Here is an 11225-nt window from a genome sequence, read left to right on the forward strand (position 1 = left end):
CTTGTTCAGGGGCAGAACAACAGCATTTTACCTTGTCAGCTCAGGGATTCGATCCAGCAACCAACTCGACCTGTGCGGAGCACGAGGGATATAATTCATACTTTCAACCATACTGATGGTTTGAAAGGTATGAAGTAGAACCGAATAGTCAATATAAAACCTACCAGCTCTCTGAAAAGTCAGGTAAACAATACTATGAATATTTTGTCTCAAATGTCGAGACATTTAAGAACAACCCGCACAGACAACAGGTAGAGTAAGTTTAAATGTAATTGTATTAAACATTGTGGCTTGTAAGGAACATTTACACGATTTGGCAGGCATTAGTTTCAGGCTATATCCTATACAACAATTAATTGTGTATTACAGCCTGATTAAATCAGACTAACTCAACCTTCACAGCAAGGGAACAAACTGAGTAAAATTGACCAGACTACAACACAGATAATTGCAGGTAGCTAGATCAAGTATGGTGTAACCAGTGGTGGGAAAAGTACCCAATTGTAAATTGTCATTCCCTATATTAAACAAACCAGATGGCAACATTTTTATTTTATTTTTTTTAAATTTAAGTACTTTTGGGTGTCAGGGAAAACGTATGGAGTAAAAAGTACATTATTTTCTTTAGGAATGTAGTTAAGTAAAGTTGTCAAAAAATATAAATAGTGAAGTACAGATTTAAGTAGTACTTAAAGTATTTTTACTTAAGTACTTCACCCCACTGAGTGTAACAGAGTTTATGGTGTCCATTTATTTCCTCCAGTCTTTGCTTGTGTGGCTTAAAATAAGCAGCTAAAAATAGCACGTTATAGTTTGCTAAAATAAGCTGGCTTTCTTTAGCTTGTTAGCTACCAGATATTAAATGGAAATGTCAGCCAGCAACAGCTTTCAGTTTAGTCAAAGAGTACATTCGCTAAAAGGGCCAAAGGTTCCACATTTGACCGAACGGTTGGTGCGTTTGACATCGCTAGCTAGCTAACTGACAATATCAGGTTAAAGAGATTAAACAGGGGTGATAGCTAGCTCGAATAACATGTTAGCTAGTCAGGCAATGCAGCAAATCTAGTTAAATAGCTAGCTAGATGAAGAGACAAATTGCAAGCATGACAACTGATACAAAATATATGGTTGATAGATGGTGTAGCCCGATAATGTATAAATTCTGGTTGCTTGTGCTTGCTACTTTGTAACGTCAGCTAGTTGACACTTACCGCATATAACATCACATTGGCGACTTGTAGCTATCAGAGGAATGTTGCGTAGCTATCGGGCGTACATTACATCAAAAAATATTCTTCTTAATTTCGAAATAAATCGTTTTAGGTTCCCTTATATTCCAATGGGTAGACGATATAAATGCAACACCGTTGAACGTAACGTTAGTCGGGATGGTTTGGGGTTGTTTTCGTGAGTAGGTGGTTTTAACCTATGTGAAGCTAGCTACAATAACGACTAGCCACAATAGTGGACTTCGCGGTTCGCCTTCAAAATAAAAAGTGCCTCATTGAAAGTGATGTAAACGGATACAAATAGCGGAATCGTGACATAATTGAACTAGATAATGCTTAACAAGTTTGGAATATTAACAAATGACAATTAGTTAATTTGACCTCCGAAAAATATAATCTGTTGAAATCGCACTGTGGATGTATTGATTTAAGAATTGCATTGGGGGCATACTTATATTTCACGTACTTATGGATTGTGGAGTCATGAAATGGGTTATCAGTCTACTCAGTGACACTGACAGAACACAACTGCGAAGAGTTTACACACATTGTAGCTCTTATTGCGGGACTTTAACTGTGGGAATTAACCTCACAATTCAGCCTATTGTACATATTGACATTCATATATCACTGTACAGCCTTACCTATGGATTGTGGATCCATAAAATGGGGTATCAGCCTACTCAGACAGAGGTGAGACTGATACCCCAGAGCATCACTCTGGGCGAGCTCCCTGCCATCCAGGACCCCTATAAGGGGCAGTATCAGAGGAAGGCCCTACACATTTGAGTCCGGCCGATATTAGCCTTTTATGGATGTATTTTCATTGGCATTTAATCTACCGAAAAGGGCCGATATAAACTGTGGAGAAAACGCTAGGGGAAAAGCCGTTCTTCATAGAATTTGACTTTATTGTTGCATTTTATTATTTGTCCTGAAGAGGGCACTCTTTGCATGGCTATAAGCCTATCTTGGCTTGGCGGTCTACAGCAAAACTCGACACTATAACCACAGATAGAACCATGACACAGATATTTCACTGTAAATCTGAAGCATCCGCTTGGCCTTTCCACTCACTACCAGATATGTTAGTGAGAGGAGGCCCATTGGCCGGCAGTGGGAGAAGATGGAACGAGATGGATTTTGGCCGACATTCTGCCACTCAGTACAGTTTTCTGTTCCCAAAACTAAAATATGTTACGAACAATGTGGACAAAGGTTTGTAGACTTTATATTTTGCCAAAGTTGAAAAAAAAAAGCGTTGTTTAGGAGTGTAACGGTGAATTGAGTTATTGCACACGCGCACTTCACAGAAAAATAATTATGCAAACTCTTGCTAGGCACTAGGACTCATTGTTCCCATTAAAACTAAAATAGACTACACAGTCTGTCGTTTCCAAAGTGCAAAACATGCGCACTGGCTTTATACTGTTTACGTGAAATGTCATGACATTTTTTTTTTATGTTATGCCCAAATGTAAAGCAAGTGCCATGCTGAACGTTCAAACGATGTCCTAACATTAACGTTACACCCCTTTAGTGAAGCCCGCGAAATCTGGTGTGTTATATTTGGTTTTGGCTAAGGCTATTCCTCAAGCTCTGTCATTTAAATGTTTCCAGAGACACTAAAAGAATACCAGGTTACAAAGTAGTGCCTCGTAGCTACGTTTTGATGTTTGGGTTGTCACTTGTCAGGGACACGTCCAAATTCACGTTTCGCTTCGATGGGGGGTGGGGACGTCCCAATGACCCTGTATAGCAATGCATTCGGTGGCTATAGCTTTACAATCTATGAAAACATATCTAAATACCAATACATTGAAATGTGTCGTCATTGTTTTCCAGCTGGCTAGCATGAGGCAGCTCAGTCTTCAGAGCCTAGGCAACAGTTTTTTCTGGAATCAGTGCAGTTTATCTTCCTTTCACTAAAATCAGTTTTTCCCCATACAAAAACCTCATCTTCCTGGTGCTCCTAAATGTTATGTGGCGCTTACATTCATGTTCTTTCCTCAAATTTAAGAAATATGCTTTCTGTTTAGAACTACCTTTGTAGGGCTGCACCATTTTCTTTTCATTCCAGCTATAATAATTGAAATAATCAGATATTGCTCTAAAATCGGATGCAAAAATCCCATATGGTCGGGCGCTATTAAAATTGTCATACTCCATCCACCCAAGTCATAGACTTCTTTCTGCTACCACACAGCAAGTGGTACAGATGCAAAGTCTGGAACCAACAGGACCATGAACAGCTTCTACCATAAACTTCTAAGCCATAAACTGCTAAATAGTTAACCAGATAGCTACTTGGTAGTGGTGTTGCGGGTCAGCTGTTTGTTCACCCGCACCCAATTGCTAATAACCCATCCGCAACCACCAAACTGATGTGTTTATATGTGATAAAGTGAAAAGCTGAGGCCTGCACCCAACCCTAACCCTCTAATATAGAACATGCGGTATAGGCTATGATCAGATTGCGGAAAGATTTTTTGGCAGATTTAGTTATGTTTCTGCTTATAATTTCCAACATTTTGTAGGCTATTTGTTAGTCAACTTGTCTATAATTAGTAACATGCAGCTTCTCTTATGTAATAATATTTGAAGACTAAATCAACTCTTGCTTACCAAAATAATTTCATAAATTGATAGAATGAATGCTTCAATCTAGTTGACATCGGTAAAGTTCTCTGTGATCCAGTAGCAGTGCATGGGTAAAATCACTGGGGAAGCCAAGCCACACATTACAACCTGTGTTGTGATAAATGCATTGTTGTTTGTTCTTGCGACCGTGATATAGGCTAGAGGCCTAAGGCCAAGACAATAAGACACAGCGGAAGAATAAATTCAACCAAACCTTTGTTTCATCACAAAACTGGAACGCAACCTCTGTCTGGTGAAGTTCACAAAGCATATTTAATGTAACAAACAGTTACATGACCTACAGCATGGTCAAGCAAGTTAATGTTTCTGACATTTTTGGATCACTAAACAACTAGCCTATTGATTTAGAACCACAGAGTTACCGCAAGTCGCAAAGAAAACAGGAGCTGCCTCAACTATTCCAGCACCGTTTCAACTTTAACATCATGAAATCACCTATGCTTAGTCTAATACAGTGACCACTAAAAGATATCAAAAACAATTTTGTCCAATCAACTTAAGCTAAATATGATGTGGCTGTCTATGGTTATGATTTCTGTGTGTGTGAGACTCACCCTACAGAGAAACGCTAATGTCATCTTCCTCTCTTTCTTGTTGAATAAATGGTCTCACTGTCATACATTACACATTAATTTTTTTGTCTAAAAATCTTGCTCGCTTGGCTAACTTCCTTTCATGGGCAACGTTAGCTAGTTAACATTAGCCTTCTACATCTAGCTACATATTGAACTTCCATCCTCTCTGGCCAAGGGGCACAATGTATGAATTTATGGTTGATGAGAGTCGCCATTATAATCATTGCCCAGTATGGACAATTAAGTTAAACCACAAGTCAAAATCCCTATCTCCATCCATGGTTAATTTAGGTAAGGGCTAATTTTAGCTAACTAGCTAGCCACTGGAGGACAACAACACAATGAGATGCATAACGAGTGACATATGCTCTCGATGAGATTGGAGTGAAGCCATATCCAAACTGTCTTTGGTGTGCCAAGACCATTCACAGTTGAGCTCAATGCTGATTGGCCGTATTTTCTTCTTTTTTTATCATCAATGGAGGCCAAATGATCCCTGGCTTCCCTTGCATTCAATGCTACGGGCGGCAACGTCATACTCTTTTGGACCAGACAACATCATGATGGCCTTCACATATTATGAAACAATTATAAAACACAGAGAGACAAAATATAAAATCTTTTTTTTCTTGGATCAATTTTTTGGGGGAAGCCTGGCTTTCCTTGGCATCCATGAACACAAGCCACTGCTGTGATCTCTGATTCTTTGCGGAGCAAAGACATTTAGGGACCGAGGAGAAAATGCAATAACTCTAAAGAAATGGGCAAGATTTTGATAGCAAAATTTCCAAATGACATCAGTTTGACTGGTTGTAAGCAAATAGAAAGCTATGTAAACGACCTAATGTGTTTTGATAAGATTTAAGTTCGGCTTGGATGCATATTTTATGTAGCCTAGTTGAAATACTATCAGCTTTTATGATGCCTATATAAACACAGAACAAAAATATAAATGCAACATGTAAAGTGTTGAAAGATCACAGAATCTTTCCACACACAAAAACCTTATATCCTCTCATTTTGTGCACACATTTGTTTACATCCTTATTAGTGAACAGTTCTCCTTTGCCAAGATAATCCACCCACCTGACAGGTGTGGCATATCATGAAGCTGATTAAACAGCATGATCATTACACAGGTGCAGACAGCTGATGAAACTGAGGAATATTTCTGTCTGTAATAAAGCCCTTTTGTGGGGAAAAACTCATTCTGATTGGTTGGGCCTGGCTCCCCAGTGGGTGGGCCTGGCTCCCCAGTGGGTGGGCTTGGCTCTCAAGTGGGTGGGCATATGCCCACCCAGGCCTACCCATGGCTGCGCCCCTGCCCAGTCATGTGAAATCCATAGATTAGGGTCAAATGAATTCATTTAAATTGACTGATTTCCTAATTTGAACTGTAACTCAGTAAAATCATTAATTGTTGCATGTTGCATTTATATTTTTGTTCAGTATAGATATCACCTCTACAGATGGTATCTAACTGCACACTCATTATCTCAAGATGCTGAAAGACAGAAATCATATTTCTCCACTCCTGTTCCCGAGTCAAAATTTAGTCTACATTTAGTGTATACTTTTACTGCAACAAATGTTTAATTCTGCAGAAGTAAATATTAAGGCTATGTGAGAGGTTATAAACCTACAGACAGTGTCCAGATTTCAGCTTCCAGTTGAACAGAAGGCTACAGTTCCCTTGACGTGCCATAGGCTTATCTGAAGTTCCTGTCTTGTGACTGTCGAATTTGTATAGCGCCTCACAATCATCACACATAATATCATCCTCTTTTACCATTTCACCAAATCTTTCCCAAACATTAGGCATACTTTTCTGGCTCTCCCTTCTGTTTATTTTCAACTCTCCATTTCGCAGCTTTTCTATTATTGAAATAAACTCCGACAGTCCTTTTTGCCTCCGTGGATCGACTAACATTTTCTGACCATTCCCAAAAGCATTTGGTGATATGTATATAGGGCAGCAGCCTCTAAGGTGCAGAGTTATGTAACCGTGTGGAAGCCGCCTAGTGATGACTATTTAACAGTCTGATGGCCTTGATATAGAAGCTGTTTTTCAGTCTCTCGGTCCCAGCTTTGATGCACCTGTACTGACCTCGCCTTCTGGATGATAGCAGGGTGAACAGGCCGTGGCTCAGGTGGTTGTTGTCCTTGATGATCTTTTTGGCCTTCCTCTGACATCGGGTGCTGTAGGTGTCCTGGAGGGCAGGTAGTTTTCCCCGGGTGATGCGTTGGGCAGATTGCACCACCCTCTGGAGAGCCCAGCGGTTGCGGGCGGTGTAGTTGCCGTACCAGGTGGTGATACAGCCTGACGGGATGCTCTCAATTGTGCATCTGTAAAAGTTTGTGAGGGTTTTATGTGCCAGCCAAATTTCTTCAGCCTCCTGAGGTTGAAGAGGCGCTGTTACGGCTTCTTCACCACATTGTCTGTGTGGGTGGACCATTTCAGATCGTCAGTGACGTGTACGCCGAGGGGCGTGCTCCCTCTGCTGTTTCCTGAAGTCTACGATCAGCTCGTTTGATTAGTCGACATTGAGTGAGAGGTTATTTTCCTGGCCTCACACTCCCTGGCCTCCCTGTAGGCTGTCTCGTCATTGTTGGTAATCAGGCCTACTACTGTTGTGTCGTCTGCAAACTTGATGATTGAGTTGGAGACGTGCGTGGCCACGCAGTCATGGTTGAACAGGGAGTACAGGAGGGGGCTGAGCACTCACCCTTGTGGGGCCCCTGTGTTGAGGATCAGCGAAGTGAAGGTGTTGTTTCCTACCTTCACCACCTGCGGTTGGCCCGTCAGGAAGTCCAGAACCCAGTTGCACAGGGCGGGGTTCAGACCCAGGGCCCAAGCTTAATGATGAGCTTGGAGGGTACTATGGTTTTCAGGTCTCTCCAGAGATGTTCGATTGGGTTCAAGTCCGGGCTCTGGCTGGGCCACTCAAGGACATTCAGAGACTTGTCCCAAAGCCACTCCTGCATTGTCTTGGCTGTGTGTTTAGGGTCGTTGTCCTGTTGGAAGGTGAACCTTTGTCCCAGTCTGAGGTCCTGAGCACTCTGGAGCAGGTTTTCATCAAGGATCTCTCTGTACTTTGCTCCGTTCATCTTTCTCTTAATCCTGACTAGTCTCCCAGCCCCTGCTGCTGAAAAATATCCCCACAGCATGATGCTACCACCCCCATGCTTCACTGTAGGAATGGTGTCAGGTTTCCTCCAGACGTGGCACATGGCATTCAGGCCAAAGAGTTCAATCTTGATTTCAGACCAGAGAATCTTGTTTCTCATTGGTCTGAGAGTCCTTTAGGTGCTTTTTGACAAACTCTAAGTGGGCTGTCATGTGCCTTTTACCTAGAAGTGGCTTCCGTCTGGCCACTCTACCATAAAGGCCTGATTGGAGGAGTGCTGCAAAGATGGTTGTCCTTCTGGAAGGTTCTCCCATCTCCACAGAGGAACTCTGGAGCACCATCAGAGTGACCATTGGCTTCTTTGTCACCTCCCTGACCAAGCCCCTTCTCCTCCGAGTGCTCAGTTTGGTTCCGAACTTCTTCTATTTAAGAATGATGGAGGCCACGGTGTTTTTGGGGACCTTCAATGCTGCAGAAATGTTTTGTTACCCTTCCCCAGATCTGTGCCTCAACACAATCCTGTCTCTGAGCTCTGCGGACAATTCCTTTGACCTCATGGCTTGGTTTTTGCTCTGCCATGCACTGTCAACCTATGGGACCTTATATAGACAGGTGTGTGCCTTTCCAAATCATGGACTCAAATCAAGTTGTAAAAACATCTCAAGGATGATCAATGGAAACAGGATGCACCTGAGCTCAATTTCGAGTCTCATAGCAAAGGGTCTGAATACTTATGTTAATAGGGTATCTGTTTTTTTATATTTAATAGATTTGCTAACATTTCTAAAACCCCTTTTCTGCTTTGTCATAATGGGGTATTGTGTGTAGATTGATGAGATTTTTTTTTTTTAATCAATTTTAGAATAAGGCTGTAACAGTAGCAAAATGTGAAAAGGGGATGTGGTCTGAATACTTTCCGAATGCACTGTAAATGTAGCCTATAAATATAAATGACAAAATAATTATACATTTATGGATTTAAGGTATTATTTTCTCTTTATTCAACCCCCTCCGCCACCTACCTGCCTTTCATCCACACAATATCTAATGACCCTAAACCCGCCGGCTATGCGTTCTAATGAATGACATGGAAGGTGTGTTCCACAACGCGCTAGCAGAGTGGAACTGACCTTCCACAGAGTTGCATTATTTTCCAGAGAACCTATAGAGCCCCCAGTTTATTATCCCTTTTATACTTTTATAATTTAACAAGTCACTAGAAATGTGTTCATTTCCCAGTAGAAATGTTTTCAACATCCACTGAACTAGCTAGCAAATTTACTAGATAGCTACAGTAGTTGCCATGGTAACCAAACAGACTTGCTAGTTTAGCTGCCCAAACCATCAGTCCTAGCACGCTATTATGAAAATCGAATTCAACAATACCAATACTGTTTTAAAATTTGACTTTTACTTTCAAAAGCAGCTCAAACAAAACATGTAAAAATTAACTATACAGTGCTTTATAGGGAAATAATGCACGCTCTAGAAAACCCTTCAAGTCACTCAGAAAGGAGTATTCAACAATGCCATGGTATAATTAAGCAATAAGGCCCGAGGAGATGTGGTATATGGCCAATATACCATGGCTATGGGCTGATCTTATGCACAATGCATTGCGGAGTGCCTGGACACAGCCCTTAGCCGTGGTATATTGGCCATATATCACAAACCCCCGAGGTGCCTTATTGCTATTATAAACTGGTTACGAATGTAATTAGAGCAGGAAAAATAAATGTTTTGTTATACCCGTGGTATACGATCTGATATAGCACAGCTGTAAGCCAATCAGCATTCAGGGATCGAACCACCCAGTTTATAAAGCCTATTATAAACTGGATGGTTCGAGCCCTGAATGCTGATTTGCTGAAAGCTATATTTATCAGACCATATACCAAAACATGTATTTTTACTGCTCTAATTACATTGGTAACCGGTTTATAATAGCAATAAGGCTTCTCGGGGGTTTGTGATATATGGCCAATATACCACGGCTTAGGGCTGTATACAGGCACTCCGCTTTGAGTAGGCTACAGATTAAATAGAAAAAACTTCACAGGGTGGCGAAAGTGCACGTGATGAGCTAGATGCTCCTTTGCAATAAATATCGAGGGTCTTATTCTGGTGATATGATTGATGCTTTTATAATAATAATCTCATAATGTATGTAGCCTACACGCACTGTATCAGCGAGCTGTTGGCTAGAGCACACATGCCAAGATCAGAGTGAGCACATTTGATATATAACGCAACAGTTTGTGACAAAACCATCAGTAGAGTTGAACATGCGATGGAAACCCATTTAACTTGTATTTTTCATTCAATAAATGGGAATTTAACCACAAACGTTGTTTTTATGTGCACTACGTCATCACGCACATACTTTTATCCTCAATAAGTCAGTTTGATGGAAACACATTTCTGGTGTGAAAATGCACATGATTTTATGCAGATTATAGAATATTCGCATGAAACCCTGTCGCAAATTGAACGCAAACCTAGCTAATGAGCAACTTTTATTTTGAAGGCAAAACTCAAATTCCACTATTGTGGCTAGCTTCACATAGGTGTGGTTTTGTGACCTGCTTGGGTAAAGGCAAATATGTGCAAATTTGGAAGTCCAACCAGCAATGAACACTGGGTTATCTGTCATGATAAAATGTAAAATTATTAAGATTTTTTGCTCAAGATTGATATGTGTGTTAATTTTGATTACTAAAAAGTAGCCTGAATCATTTTGTTATCACAATAGTTAACATTTTTTACTATTTACTTAAAAGAAAAGATGAGTATGGCCAATTAATAATAGATTTATTTTATATATTTGATATATAGTGTTTTCCATTAAAGACAATCTCAAAGACACTTTAAAAATCAAAAACTAAATGTAGGGTTCTGGCAGTTGCAGGTCTTGACATGGCGATGGTCATGTCAAGACGCCTGGATAGGTTTTTTACGTATATCAGCTGACCACATAATGTTATTGCAATCTGGTGCCCAACGGCACAGTCAATGACGTGGCACGCAACCATTGGTTGACGCATGCAACGTCTGAGCAGTAGAACACAACACATGTGTTGATGCAGTTCAGAAAGGCAGTAGCGGAGGGAGTGATGATGGTACAGGGAGAGAGAAGCGCCAGTCGGGTAGACAGGCCCGGAGCTCGTCTGCATGATTTAAGAGGCCACTTATCAACATTAATGCAATTAAGGTTGCCAAAATGAGTTGGCTCTGATATCTAACAACCATGGTTAGACTAACAATATGATGTCCAAAATGCACTGGAATGGGCTGTTTTCTGTTACTTGATTGGAATAAAGTGTGTTGTACTCTCAAAACTGTCAACACTCCATACCCAACTGTGTGCCTGTGAGATAGATGACCCAGCTAATGGTCTGTCACCAAAGGGGCATGTGCTATGCGTGTTTGGCTCCAAACTCGCCCAAGTGCTGCTACTACTACAGTACATGTGTTGCAACATACTGTATGGCTGAATCCCAAATCATCCAATTCCCTCCGGCCCTCCATTTGCACGTTCACGCATTCCTCCATCATATGCACAAGTGTCCCAAAGCTGAGGGAGTGAAAACGATTGAGGATTTAGGGACTAATTAGACCCTCCAATAGCCACG

At 41.0% G+C, this 11225-nt stretch overlaps 1 protein-coding gene across 3 annotated transcripts in view; it reads right to left on the bottom strand.

Annotated features, from left to right (window-relative positions):
- Positions 1 to 1470, bottom strand: part of LOC106577006 (phosphatidylcholine:ceramide cholinephosphotransferase 1) — a 48576-nt gene extending 47106 nt beyond the window's left edge. For 2 of the 3 annotated variants that reach the window (XM_082964781.1, XM_082964780.1), the window contains exon 1: positions 1212 to 1470. The gene's annotated coding sequence lies outside the window, so the exon portion shown is untranslated. The remainder of the gene's footprint in view (positions 1 to 1211) is intronic. The other variant, XM_014154639.3, reaches the window with a different exon arrangement.
- Positions 1471 to 11225: the final 9755 nt, after the last annotated feature.

This window comes from Salmo salar, chromosome 18, assembly GCF_965601325.2.
Source record: "Salmo salar chromosome 18, fSalSal1, whole genome shotgun sequence".
Lineage (NCBI taxonomy): Eukaryota > Metazoa > Chordata > Actinopteri > Salmoniformes > Salmonidae > Salmo > Salmo salar.